The 11,877-nt window shown below is 40.6% G+C and overlaps 1 protein-coding gene across 2 annotated transcripts in view; it reads left to right on the top strand.

Annotated features, from left to right (window-relative positions):
• The first annotated feature begins 908 nt into the window (after positions 1 to 908).
• B3GALT5 (beta-1,3-galactosyltransferase 5) overlaps positions 909 to 11,877 on the top strand; it is an 88,832-nt gene continuing 77,863 nt past the window's right edge. For both annotated transcript variants that reach the window (XM_077995740.1, XM_077995743.1), the window contains exon 1: positions 909 to 981. The gene's annotated coding sequence lies outside the window, so the exon portion shown is untranslated. The remainder of the gene's footprint in view (positions 982 to 11,877) is intronic.

The following is an 11,877-nucleotide window of genomic DNA, read 5'->3' as shown; positions in this document are numbered from 1 at the left end:
AACCCCCAACGCTCAGGGAGACAGATTTAAGTAATAATAAAACTCTGGTCTCCCACACAGCTGGCTCTGAGTGAATTACTCTTTGCCACTGCAATTCCCCTGTCTTGATAAATTGGCTCTTGTCTAGGCAGCGGGCAAGGTGAACCTATTGGGTGGTTAACAGTTTTCTCATGAATGGTTTAGTGCCATCGCCCTTGGTTGTGACAATGAGTGAGTTATTGTAAGGTCTGGTTATTTAAAAGTGTGCAGTCGCTCTCCCTTCTCTCTCTTCCACCTGCTCTGCTCATGTAAAACGTGTGCCTGCTTCTCACTCTCCTTCGCCATGACCGAAAGTTTCCTGAGGCCTCCCCAGAAGCCTGTCAAGCTTCCTGTACGGACAGGGAGCTGTGAGCCAATTAAACCTCTTTTCTTTATAAATTACCCAGTCTCAGGATTTCTTTATAGCAACATGAGAAGGGACTAATACACTGCCCTTTTTGGTTTAACCCTATATGCCGTGACTGACCTTAAGATTTTAGTTACCAATTAGGTAGGATTCAAATAAATCTCTACGTACAGCTTCCCTTCTTCCGCTCTGGATTTCAGCCTACCCTGCACGCATTCATTCAGCCATCACTTGTTGAGGGCCACTGTGTGTCAGGCCTGTTTCTCAGTGAACCCGCACACAACCCTTTGGTCCAAGGCCGTCAGAGAGGCTTGCCCAAGGTTATGAGCTTGTAAACAGAAGGGCCTTACCTTTAGATTCATTGTGTAGAGCTCCTGCCACTTTACTAGTATTCACTTTTATTATCGCCTCTCTGTCCTTGACAAATCTACATGTTCTCTAAATTGATATGGTGCAATACTTCCTGCATTTTATCAAGGGAGGGGTGCAGTTTGCTTTGCTGTAACACTTTATTTTTTTTTTCCCTTGAGGCGTTTGACCTGCGGTGTGTCTGGCCGAGCACTGCCATGGATTAAGTCAGTCCTGGGACCAAGCAGGTAGGATTCTCAGACATTGCTGAGGGGAAGGACAGCTCAGGCTGGTTTCTTGCCTTGTCAGGGCCATAGCTGTGGGGACATTGGTGAGGGTACAGACTCTGGAACTCGCTCTTGGGGGATCTGGAAGGACAGCAGGCTCAGCTGAGTGCAGCCTGAAGGCCCGTGTCCTAGGGAAGCAGGTTGGATGAATGGATTTGAGTCAGAACAGAGCCATGTCATCTTTAGACTTGAAGACTGTCCAGGGAGCGAGGCAATCTGAGCAGAAATAGGCTCTACTTGGCCTGGTTTTGCCAGTCCAGGCCTAGCTGCTGCCTGCTGCCTCTGTGTCCTGCCTCACTGAGTGTCTGTGCTTTCTTTAACACGGAGTTGATTTTGAAAAACGACTTAGCAATAAGCTGTTCCTTTCTTTTTCTGGTGATTTTTAAATGACAACATAAATGCAAGGTGGGTAGGTGGGCTAGGGACAGTCACCTACCTCTTGGGAGGAGGTGGCAGAGGTATTTGATGCTACTGCCCCTGCTGGCCACTTACTGTCCTGGCCAGTGGGGCAAGGTCTAGGCCAAGAGCGGTGAACAGATCCCTACACCACTAACAGGTGGGAGTCCCTGGAAATGGGGATATTGTGAGTTAAGTCTATGAGAAATGTGTTTGGGTAGATATGAGGCCGTCCTGCCGAGGGGCTTGTAGAGAGCAGTTAGGATGCCCTGGCTACTCTCGTTTTGTCATTTATTATATGACATTGGCAACGCAGGTGGTAACCTTTGATACAGTCACTTAGTAAAGCCAAACTTCAAAGAAATGGCAAATTCTCCATCTGTAGGTAACTTTCTAACTAATCACAGGGCAGCTCAGCTAAAGGTGTTCTGAAATGAGATGGTCTATCACATAGGTGTGCTAGCAAAATAATGGCCCTGCAAAGAGATCCACGTCTTCATCCCCAGAACCTGTGACTATGTTCAGTCACATGGAAAGGCAGATTGAAATTGCAGATGAAATTAGGTTTGGTAATCAACTAACGTGAAATTAGAGACGTTACCTTGGATTACCCAGGTAGGCCAATTAGAATCATGAGGGTTCTTAAAAGTGGAGGAGGGAGGCAGAAGGACCTGAAGGATGACAGTGTAGGGAGGACTCAACTGGCTGTTTCTGGCTTTGAGGATGGAGGAGAGGGTCAAAAACCAAGGCATGAGGGTGGTCTCCAGAAGTCAGACATGGCAAGAAAATGAATTCTCCCCTAATGCGTCCAAAAAGGAAGGTAGCCCAGCTGCTGTCTTGATTTTAGCCCCATGAGATCATGAGAGACTTCTGCCCTCCAGAACTATTAAGATAATAAATTTGTGTTGTTTTAAGCCACTGAGTTTGTGGTCATTTGTTACCACAGCCACAGGACACTAATACATTAATACAGTAGACAAGAGCATGAGCGCAGAAATCAGACAAGCCTGGGTTTACATCTTGGTTTTGTCTTAACCACTGCTTATTCTTGGGTGAAAAAAAAAGAACCTCTCTCAAGTTCCAATGAACGTAATATTTTCTCTATTTTACTACTTTTGTAACAGTTAAATGGGAAAACGTACATGTCAGAGAACAAATAATTACGAAACAGTTACCATCATGTGCCACGTAACATTTCTGTCAATGAATGTACGTACAATAGTGGACCCATCAAATTATATTTGTATGTGCCTTTTGTGAATGATGACACGTTTAGATAAATACCATTGCATTACAACTGCCTTACATTCAGTAGTGTAACATGCTGCACATGTTTGCGGCCCAGCTGTGTAGTCAGTTGTGTCATCGGGTAGCCTGTCCTGTGTCCGCAATTGGCTCCTTCTGGTGGGTTCTTGGTCTTGCTGACTTCAAGAATGAAGCCGTGGACTCTAGCGGTGAGTGTTACAGTTCTTAAAGATGGTGTGTCCAGAATTTGTTCCTTCAGATGTTCAGACGTGTAAGGCGTTTCTTCCTTACGGTGGGTGTGTGGTCTCACTTGACTTCAAGAGTGAAGCCACAGACCTTCTCAGTGAGTGTTACAGCTCTTAAAGATGGCGTGTCCAGAGTTGTTTCTTCCTCCCAGTGGGTTGGTGGTCTCCCTGACTTCACGAGTGAAGCTGTGGACCTTTGCGGCGTTAGTTACAGCTCTTAAAAATAGTGCAGACCCAAAGAGTGACCAGCAACAAGATTTATTGCAAAAAGTGAAAGAACAAAACCTCCACACTCTGAAATGGGACCCCAGCGGGTTACCAGGGGGTGGCCTGCTTTTATTCGCTTATTTGGCCCCACCCATATCCTGTTGATTGGTCCATTTTACAGAGAGCTGATTGGTCCATCTTACAGAGTGCTGATTGGTCCGTTTTACAGAATGCTGATTGGTCTGTTTTGACAGAGTGCTGATTGGTGTGTTTACAAACCTTTGGCTAGATACAGAGTGCTGATTGGTGTATTTACAATCCTTTAGCTAGACAGAAAAGTTCTCCAAGTCCCCTACCTCATCCAGAAGCTCAGCCAGCTTCACCTCTCAATAGCCATAGGCTGTACCATCTATTCCAGGTGTGTAGTACCCTGTGCAGTAGGCTATGTCGCTTATGATGTTCACACAATGATGAAATTGCCTAAGGATGCATTTCTCAGAATGTACCCCCTTTGGTAAGCGACGCATGACTGTATTTGCTAGTGGGAAACGTCAGGGTTTTTTAACTGCTAGAAATGAGGAGTTCATGGTGATTACGATAGTTAAGCCTTAAAAACTGCCCTCTAGACAGGATGGGATGAGTCCATAAATGTACCCATTCTGTCAAAAGAAGACTAGTTGTTTGCGGTCAGGAAACGACAGCAGTTTTGAGAATTCAAATGATGCTATAAATGGAAATTCAACTCTTTTCCAATCCCTCCTTTTGGGAAGGCAAATTTTCACATTTTCAGGTTGGCACTATCATCTTGGTTTCAGTTTATCATGGAATTAGAATAATCAGTAAGAAATAGAAGCCTCATGACTAACCAATGGTAAGCAAATTAAATGTAAACCATATTACTATTTAGAGTTATTGTAATAATAAATAGTATCAGAATAAAGGAAATATCCTCCTTTAAGGTATAATATATGCAAATGTATAGGAATATCATAAATAATCACTTTGGAGTAGGAACTTATTATAGAAAGAGCATTGACAGACCTCCAGTGCTCTATTTTAAAACATAAAGTGAATTATAATTATCCTCAAAAAAGAAGGATACTTAAATGTAGAACAAAATATCTCTTACAACAAATGAATTGGTAGACTATTAACATACCAGTTTTTGTGCATGAGCATACGTATCCTTCTTCTTAACCTGAAAAGTGTGTATTCACAAAGACATAGCTATGTTAACAATATATTGCTTCTAAATAAATAAGCTAGGAAGATTAAATTTCCTTTTTAATTAGTTAGGATTTTCTTTCTTTTTCTTTTTTTTGGAGACGGAGTCTTGCTCTGTCACCAGGCTGGAGTACAATGGCGAGATCTTGGCTCACCGCAACCTCCACCTCCCAGGTTCAAGCCATTCTCCTGCTTCAGCCTCCTGAGTACCTGGGACTACAGACACGCGCCACCACTCCCAGCTAATTTTTTGTATTTTTAGTAGAGATGGGGTTTCACCATGTTGGCCAGGATAGTCTTGATCTCTTGACCTTGTGATCCACCCACCTCGGCCTCCCAAAGTGCTGAGATTACAGGCGTGAGCCACCGTGCTCATCCAGGATATTCTTATATCCTGAGTTTGATAAGCAGAAGAGTGCTCAAGATAGTTTTGCTTAATCAAAATCTGGAGAATGCCGAACAAACTCAATTATTTTTGTTATTTTCCCTTTTATACAGTGAAGTAGCCAATATTCACGTGTATTAGTAGCTACTCAGGAAACCCCAAAGACATTTTAGGTGTAAAAGGCATCTTAGTTTATGATTCTAAATTTGGAGACTAAGTTTGGGCAAAACAATATTAAAATGATTATTCAGGATAGATCGATTACAGAATAAGAAATAGTTGTTATATTGGTATCCACATTAGCAAGAGTGAAAATACACATTTAAAAATGAGCATGATGAAAGTTAACATAATAATAATTAAGAATTATAATTCTTTCTAAAGATGAATCTGTATTGCCTCATCTAATATAACCTAAGACACCTACTTCTGGTGCTGGCCAATGTGAATTAAGCCCAGTATAGCTTATTTTTACCACAGGTTACAACTAAAAACTCCAGTCAGACACAGAAAGCAAATACCTAATGCTAGCCAAAGCAATCTACAGATTCAATTCAATCACTGTCAATATACTAATGACATTCTTCACAGAAATAGAAAAAACAACCCTAAAATTTGTCTGGGACCACAAAAGACCCCAAATAGCTAAAGTAACATTGAGCCAAAGGAATAAAGCTGGAGGCATCACACTACCTGACTTCATAATATACTACAAAGCAGTAGTAATAAAAACAGCATGGTATTGGTATAAAAACAGACACATTGACCAATGGAACAGAATAGAGGACCCAGAAATAAATCCATGTGTCTATAGCCAACTGATTTTTGACGAAGACATCAAGAACATACGTTGGGGAAAGGACGTATTCTTCAATAAATGGTGCTAGGAAAGCTGAATAACCATATGAAAAAGAATGAAACTAGACCCCTATCTCTCACCATATAAAAAACCAACTCAAAATAGATTAAAGATTTAAACATAAAACCAGAAATGATAAAACTACTAGAAGAAAACAGCAGAAATACTTCAGGACATTAGCATAGGTAATGATTTTATGGGTAAGACTTCAAAAGCACAGGCAACAAAACCAAAAATAGACAAATGGGACTATATGAAACCAAAAAGCTTCTGCACAGCAAAGAAAACAATCAACAGAGCGACAAGATGACCTGTTGAATGGGGGAAAATATTTGTAAACTATTCATCTGGCAAGGAACTAATTTCCAGAATATACAAGAAACTCAAACAACTCAACAGCAGAAAAACAAATAATCTGATTAAAGAATGGGCAAAAGATCTGAATAAGCATTTCTCAAAAGAAGATGTAGAAATGCCAACAAGATATGAAAACATGCTCAACATTAGCAATCATTAGGGAAAAGCAAATAAAAATCATAATGAGCTATCATCTCACCCCAGTTAGAATAGCTGTCATCAAAAAGACAAAAAATAATAGATGTTGGTAAGGGTTAGGAGAAAAGGGAACTCATATACTACTGGTGGGATGCAAATTAGTATAGTCACTATGGAAAACAGTATAAAGATACCCCAAAAAACTAGAAACAGAACTGCCGTATGATCCAGCAATCCTACTACTGGATATTTACCCAAAGGAAAAGGTATCAGTATATCAAAGGGATACCTGCACTTCCATTTATTGCAATACTCTTTACAATAGCAAAGATATGAAATCAACCCAAGGCTCCACCAATGGAAGAATGGATAAAGGAAATTTGGTATATATATATGGTATATGGTATATATAAAAATATATATAGTGTATATATATACATATACACACACACACTATTCCTCAACTAAAAAGAATGAAATCACATCATTTGCAGCAACATGGATGGAACTGGAGGTCATTATATGAAGTGAAATAAGCCAGGCACAGAAAGACAAACTTTGCATGTTCTCACTCATTTGTGGGAACTAGAAAAAATTGAGCTCATAAAAGCAGAGAGTAGAATTTTAGTTATTAGAGGATAAGAAGGGTAGGAGGGAAGGGATGATAGGGAGAGGCTGGCTAATGATATAAAGTTACAGCTACGTGGGAAGAATAAGTTCTAGTTTTTTGCAGCACTGTAGGATGAACATGGTTAACAGTAAGTTTTGTCCAAAAAGCTAGAAGCGAGGGTTTTGAATGTTCACAACACAAATACATGGTAAATGTTTGAGGTGATTGATATGTAAATGATGCTGATTTGATCATTACACATTGCATACATGTATCAAAATATCACTCTATATCCTATAAATATGTACAATTACTACATGTCAACTACAAAGAAAAAGAAAAAAAAAAGCAATTACCTGATGACTCTGAAAAGTAAAAATAAAAGGCAAATTCAGGAGAGGAATCAAAGCCCGAAGAAGTGACCCATATGAGGTAAGCTCTCTATTGTCTTTCTTCTTTTCACCTTTTTTTTTTTTTTTTTTTTTGAGACAGAGTCTCACTCTGTCCCCCAGGCTGGAGTGCAGTGGCACGCTCGGCTCACTGCAACCTCAGCCTCCCGGGTTCAAGCGATTCTTCTGCCTCAGCCTACTGAGTAGGTGGGATTACAGGCACCTGCCACCATGCCCAGCTAATTTTTGTATTTTTAGTAGAGACGGGGTTTCACCATATTGGTCAGGCTGGTCTTGAACTCCTGACCTCGTGATCCGCCTGCCTTGGCTTCCCAAAGTGCTGGGATTACAGGCGTGAGCCACCGCGCCTGCCCTCTTTCACCTTTTATCTTTGACCTGTGGGTGGTCCTAGTCATGGAACTATGCTTTAGCTGTGGACAACAAGAATCTGATGAAAAACCCCATTTTTCTCGTCACTGTCTGCTATTGAGCCCATCCAGTAATTTCTCTTTCAATTTCAGATGAGGGTATTTTTCAGTCCTAAACTTTCTATTTGCTGATAATGTCTAACTTTCTACTCATTTCAGTAGTGTTTACCTTTACTTTATGGAGTATAATTATAATAGCTGCTTTAATGTATTTGTCTGATAATTCCAACATTTGGGTAATCTCAGGGTTGGCATCTGTTGATTGTGTTTTCCCTTGAGAATTGGCTACATTTTTCTGGTATCCTGGATAGCTTGAATATTATGTTATAATATGACTCTGGGTCACATTAAAATCTTCTGAAGAATGTTGATTTTTTTTTTTATTCTTATCATTGTTATTTAAGCACTCAGTCAACCTGGTTACATTCAGACCACAAGTTTTTTCTCACCTTCTCTGGCTCTAGTTTCAAGGTCAGTTCAGTTTTCAACATCAGAATTATCTATACATTCCCAGCTCCCAAGAGGCCCCTTGTCTATTCTTCTCTCCTGAAAAATAAATTTCTATCAGAGTTCTAGCTGCTGCCATTGCTGCCATACAGTTCCATGCAAATGGAGCTCTATTTAGGGTAAAGCAGTAAGAGAAAGGAGAAAGAAAAAATCACTCTTTGGAACACAGAGGTCTCTTTCTCCAGTTTCTCCTCCCTGCCAGAAAGACAAAGCTGTCAATATTGTTTCCAGATTGTTCCACACTACAGCCACACCTTGGGACATGGTCAACAGAGAAAAATTGAAAGGGGAAACCATATAGAGATTCATCCTCCACTCTTAGGCTTTTTAAAAATTTTTTTCGCCTGTAGAGATGGGGTCTTACTATATTGCCTAGGCTAGTCTCAAACTCCTGGGCTCAAGTGATGCTCCTGCTTTGGCCTCCCGAAGTATTAGGATTACAGTCATGAGTCGCCATACCTGGCCCAAATTCAATTTAGTTGAACACATTTTTGTAGTCTAAAAATGTATAAAAGCAACGTTAGTTTAAGACCAGGGGAAATTAATACAGGAAATTTAAGAAGTTCAGATTAACTAAGCTTTCTATGAGGAAGTAAATAAAGTAAATGTACATAAATTAGAATATTATACTACTATTGTTTTTATACTATTATTAAACCAAAGAGAAGGCAGATTATCAAAATGGTTTGTTTTTTTTTTTTTTTTGAGACAGAGTCTTACTGTATTGCCCAGGCTGGAGTACAGTGGTGTGATCATTCCTCACTGCAGCCTTGCACTCCTGTGCTCTATGGATCCTCCTGTCTCAGCATCCCGTGTAACTGGGACTACAGGCACATGCACCTTGCCTGGCTAACTTTTTGCAGAGACAAGGTCTCACTATATTGCCCAATCTGGCCTTGAACTTGTGGCCTCAAGTGATCCTTCCTTCTTGGCCTCCCAAAGTTCTGGGATCACAGGTGTAAGCCACCATATCTGGCCTCAAAATGATCTAATTTTGAATGATTTGTTTTGATTAAACATTGTTTACTTGTTTGAGAAATTTCTGTCTATATGGATATGAGTGTATAACTCTCTCTCTTTAAATTGTTAACAGTGGTGATTCAGCTGTGTCCCTTCTTATGAGCCAAATATGATTAGCCAAGGCTATTAAATCAACTCTAGCTAAACCTTTCTTTTTGCTTTCAGAACTGCAGTCTCAATAAGAATGTTTTGCTTAAAAGAACCAAAACATTTGAAGCATTAGGAGTTAATTTTTTTCCTTTTGGATTTATTCTATTTAAAATTTATTTAAGTGCTTACAAGTTTGTATTAAGCATTTATTACAGGAAACTTTGTAATCTGATGTGTTAATTTTCTTCTATTTAGTGTTAACTGTCTGAACTAGATAATTCTAGAGTTTGCAGATAATGGCCATTGCAGAATTGAAATAGTTTCTTAAGGAGTGGTGGGGGTGGCGTTAACCATTTCAAACTCAGCTGTCCTAGGCTGAGCACATCAGGGACATAGAAGCGTTTCCCTCTACAGCCTGAGTCCTGGGAAATGTGGCAATTTTTCATCTTCTGACATATTACAGACACACCAAAAAGAAACTGAGACTGGAACCTCAGAGGACAAAACTCTAGAGTGGGTATAGTATATACTGCTCGGGTGATGGGTGCACCAAAATCTCACAAATCACTACTAAAGAATGTACTCATGTAACCGAACACCACCTGTTCCCCAATAATCAATGGAAATACAAAATTGAAAAAAAATAAAGTCTCACAGGAGACTACTGATCAGTTACAACACAAGGCCTGAGCTATGGTACTTGGACAGCTTAGCTTCAACACAGCAAATTGTAGTTTCAGTGAGAAGTCCAGGAGCACTCTGAGCTCGGTTGCCTCTGCAAGGCACCCAGGCTGCAGGAGAGTTGGAAGACCAAGCCTCAGCACTTGAGGGCTCCAGAGCTGTGCTTTTCTGCTTTATAAGTTCCGGCTGGACAATGTCAGTGGACTCACCAGACCGTCCAAGAATAAAACAAAGACCGCCAGTGCTAAATAATACAAAACCATCTTTATTATTTTGACAGGGAAAGGAACATATGCCAGTGAAGAAATTTACTGAGTGGTGTAATGATTAATTTTATGTGTCTACTTGCCTAGGCCACGGTGCCCTGTTCTTTGTTTCAACAATATAAAGATTTTTTTTTAGACGTCATTAACATTTAAGTCAACAGATTTTGAGTTAAGCAGAATCCATAATGTGGGTGGGCCTCCTCTAATCAGCTGAAGGCCTTAAGAGAAAAAGACTGACCTCCCCTGAGCAAGAAGAAATTCTGCTGCCAGATTGCTTTGCTTTTATTTATTTATTTATTTATTTATTTATTTATTTTTTGAGACAGGGTCTTGCTCTGTCACCTAGGCTGGAGTGCAGTGGTGTGATCATGGCTCACTGGAGCCTCAACCTTCTGGGCTAAAGCGATCCTCCAACCTCAGCCCCCTGAGCAGCTGGGACTACAGGCATGTGCCACCATGTCCAGCTAATTTTTAATTTTTTTTTGTAGAGATGGGGTCTTGCTGTGTTGCCCAGGCTGGTGTCAAATTCCTGAGCTCAAGTGTTCTTCCCAACTTAGCCTTCCAAAGTGCTGGAATTACAGGCATGAGCCACCATGCCCAGCCCAGACTGCCTTTCAATGCAACTCTTCCCTGGGTCTCTACTCTTGATGGCCAGCCCAGCAGATTTTGGACTTGCCAGCCCCTAAAATAGTGTGACTCAGTCCTTAAAATCTGTCTCTCTCATTCTCTTCATATCCTATTGTTTCTGTTTCTCTGGAGGACCTTGGATAATACAACTAGTGTGCTGAACAGAAAACTCTGGGGATTTTAACTGCTAGAATGGGGAAGTTCACAGTGATTATGCTAATTAAGCATTGACTTTTGTCTTCTAGACAGGATGAAATTATTCCATGGGTCTATATGCAGTCAGTCAAAATAATTCCCACTGCTCATTGATCCGGAAATTGTCTTCCGTGAAGTCCAATGTGTTCTGACATCCCAGGTCCCAGATGCTCATACTGCAGCTGGTTGGAGCCAGCCGAGATAAAGCACAGCATTCATTTTGATAATGACTTGGCAAGTGCTGCTGTAAGTGGGAAGATTTTCTTTCCTCTAATTTCCTACCAAGATTTTCTTCTGACTAATGTATACTCAGCATACATGAGTTCTCAATAAAAATTGTGTTTTCTTTTTTCCTTTAAGATTCAATAGCCATAAATTGCCACACCGAGGAAATATGGCTAGAGCAAAAGGAAGGCAAGAAGTAAACATTAAAGAGATGAAATAAGATTTTTCCCTCTTTTCCATCAGTGCACTGAGGTATTTTAATGTCAACCATGGCCAGAGACCGTTGAGGCATGAAGGGTTAGAATATGAGTCTTGTTCATACTTCCTGAATCCTCCATTGAGAAACCTGAGTGTTAGGGACTGACTTGTGCCCTCTGTCCCAAATTCTTATGTTGAATCCCTAACCCCCAATGTGACTGTATTTGGAGGTAGGGCTTATCAGGGGGGTAATAAAAGATAAATGAGATCAGAAAGATGAGACTCTAATCTAATAGGATGGGTGTCCCTATAAGAAGAGGAAAAGGCATCAGAGACCTCTATCTCTTTCTGCTGTGTCATGTGAAGACTCAGCAAGAAGGTGGCCGTCTGAAAGTCAGGAAGAGAGCCCTTGCTGGGAACCAAATTTGCCAGCACTTTGATCTTGGACTTTAGTCTTCAGAACTGTGAGAAAATAAATGCCTGTTGTTTAAGTCACCCAGCATGTGGAATTTTGCTATGGCAGCCCATGCAGACTAAGATGCTGAGATAGTCTCTCCTTTGGACC

Source organism: Macaca mulatta, chromosome 3 (assembly GCF_049350105.2).
Source record: "Macaca mulatta isolate MMU2019108-1 chromosome 3, T2T-MMU8v2.0, whole genome shotgun sequence".
In the NCBI taxonomy this organism is placed as follows: domain Eukaryota; kingdom Metazoa; phylum Chordata; class Mammalia; order Primates; family Cercopithecidae; genus Macaca; species Macaca mulatta.
The sequence above is the reverse complement of the archived record's forward strand: the minus strand, read 5'-3'. Positions and strand labels throughout refer to the sequence as shown.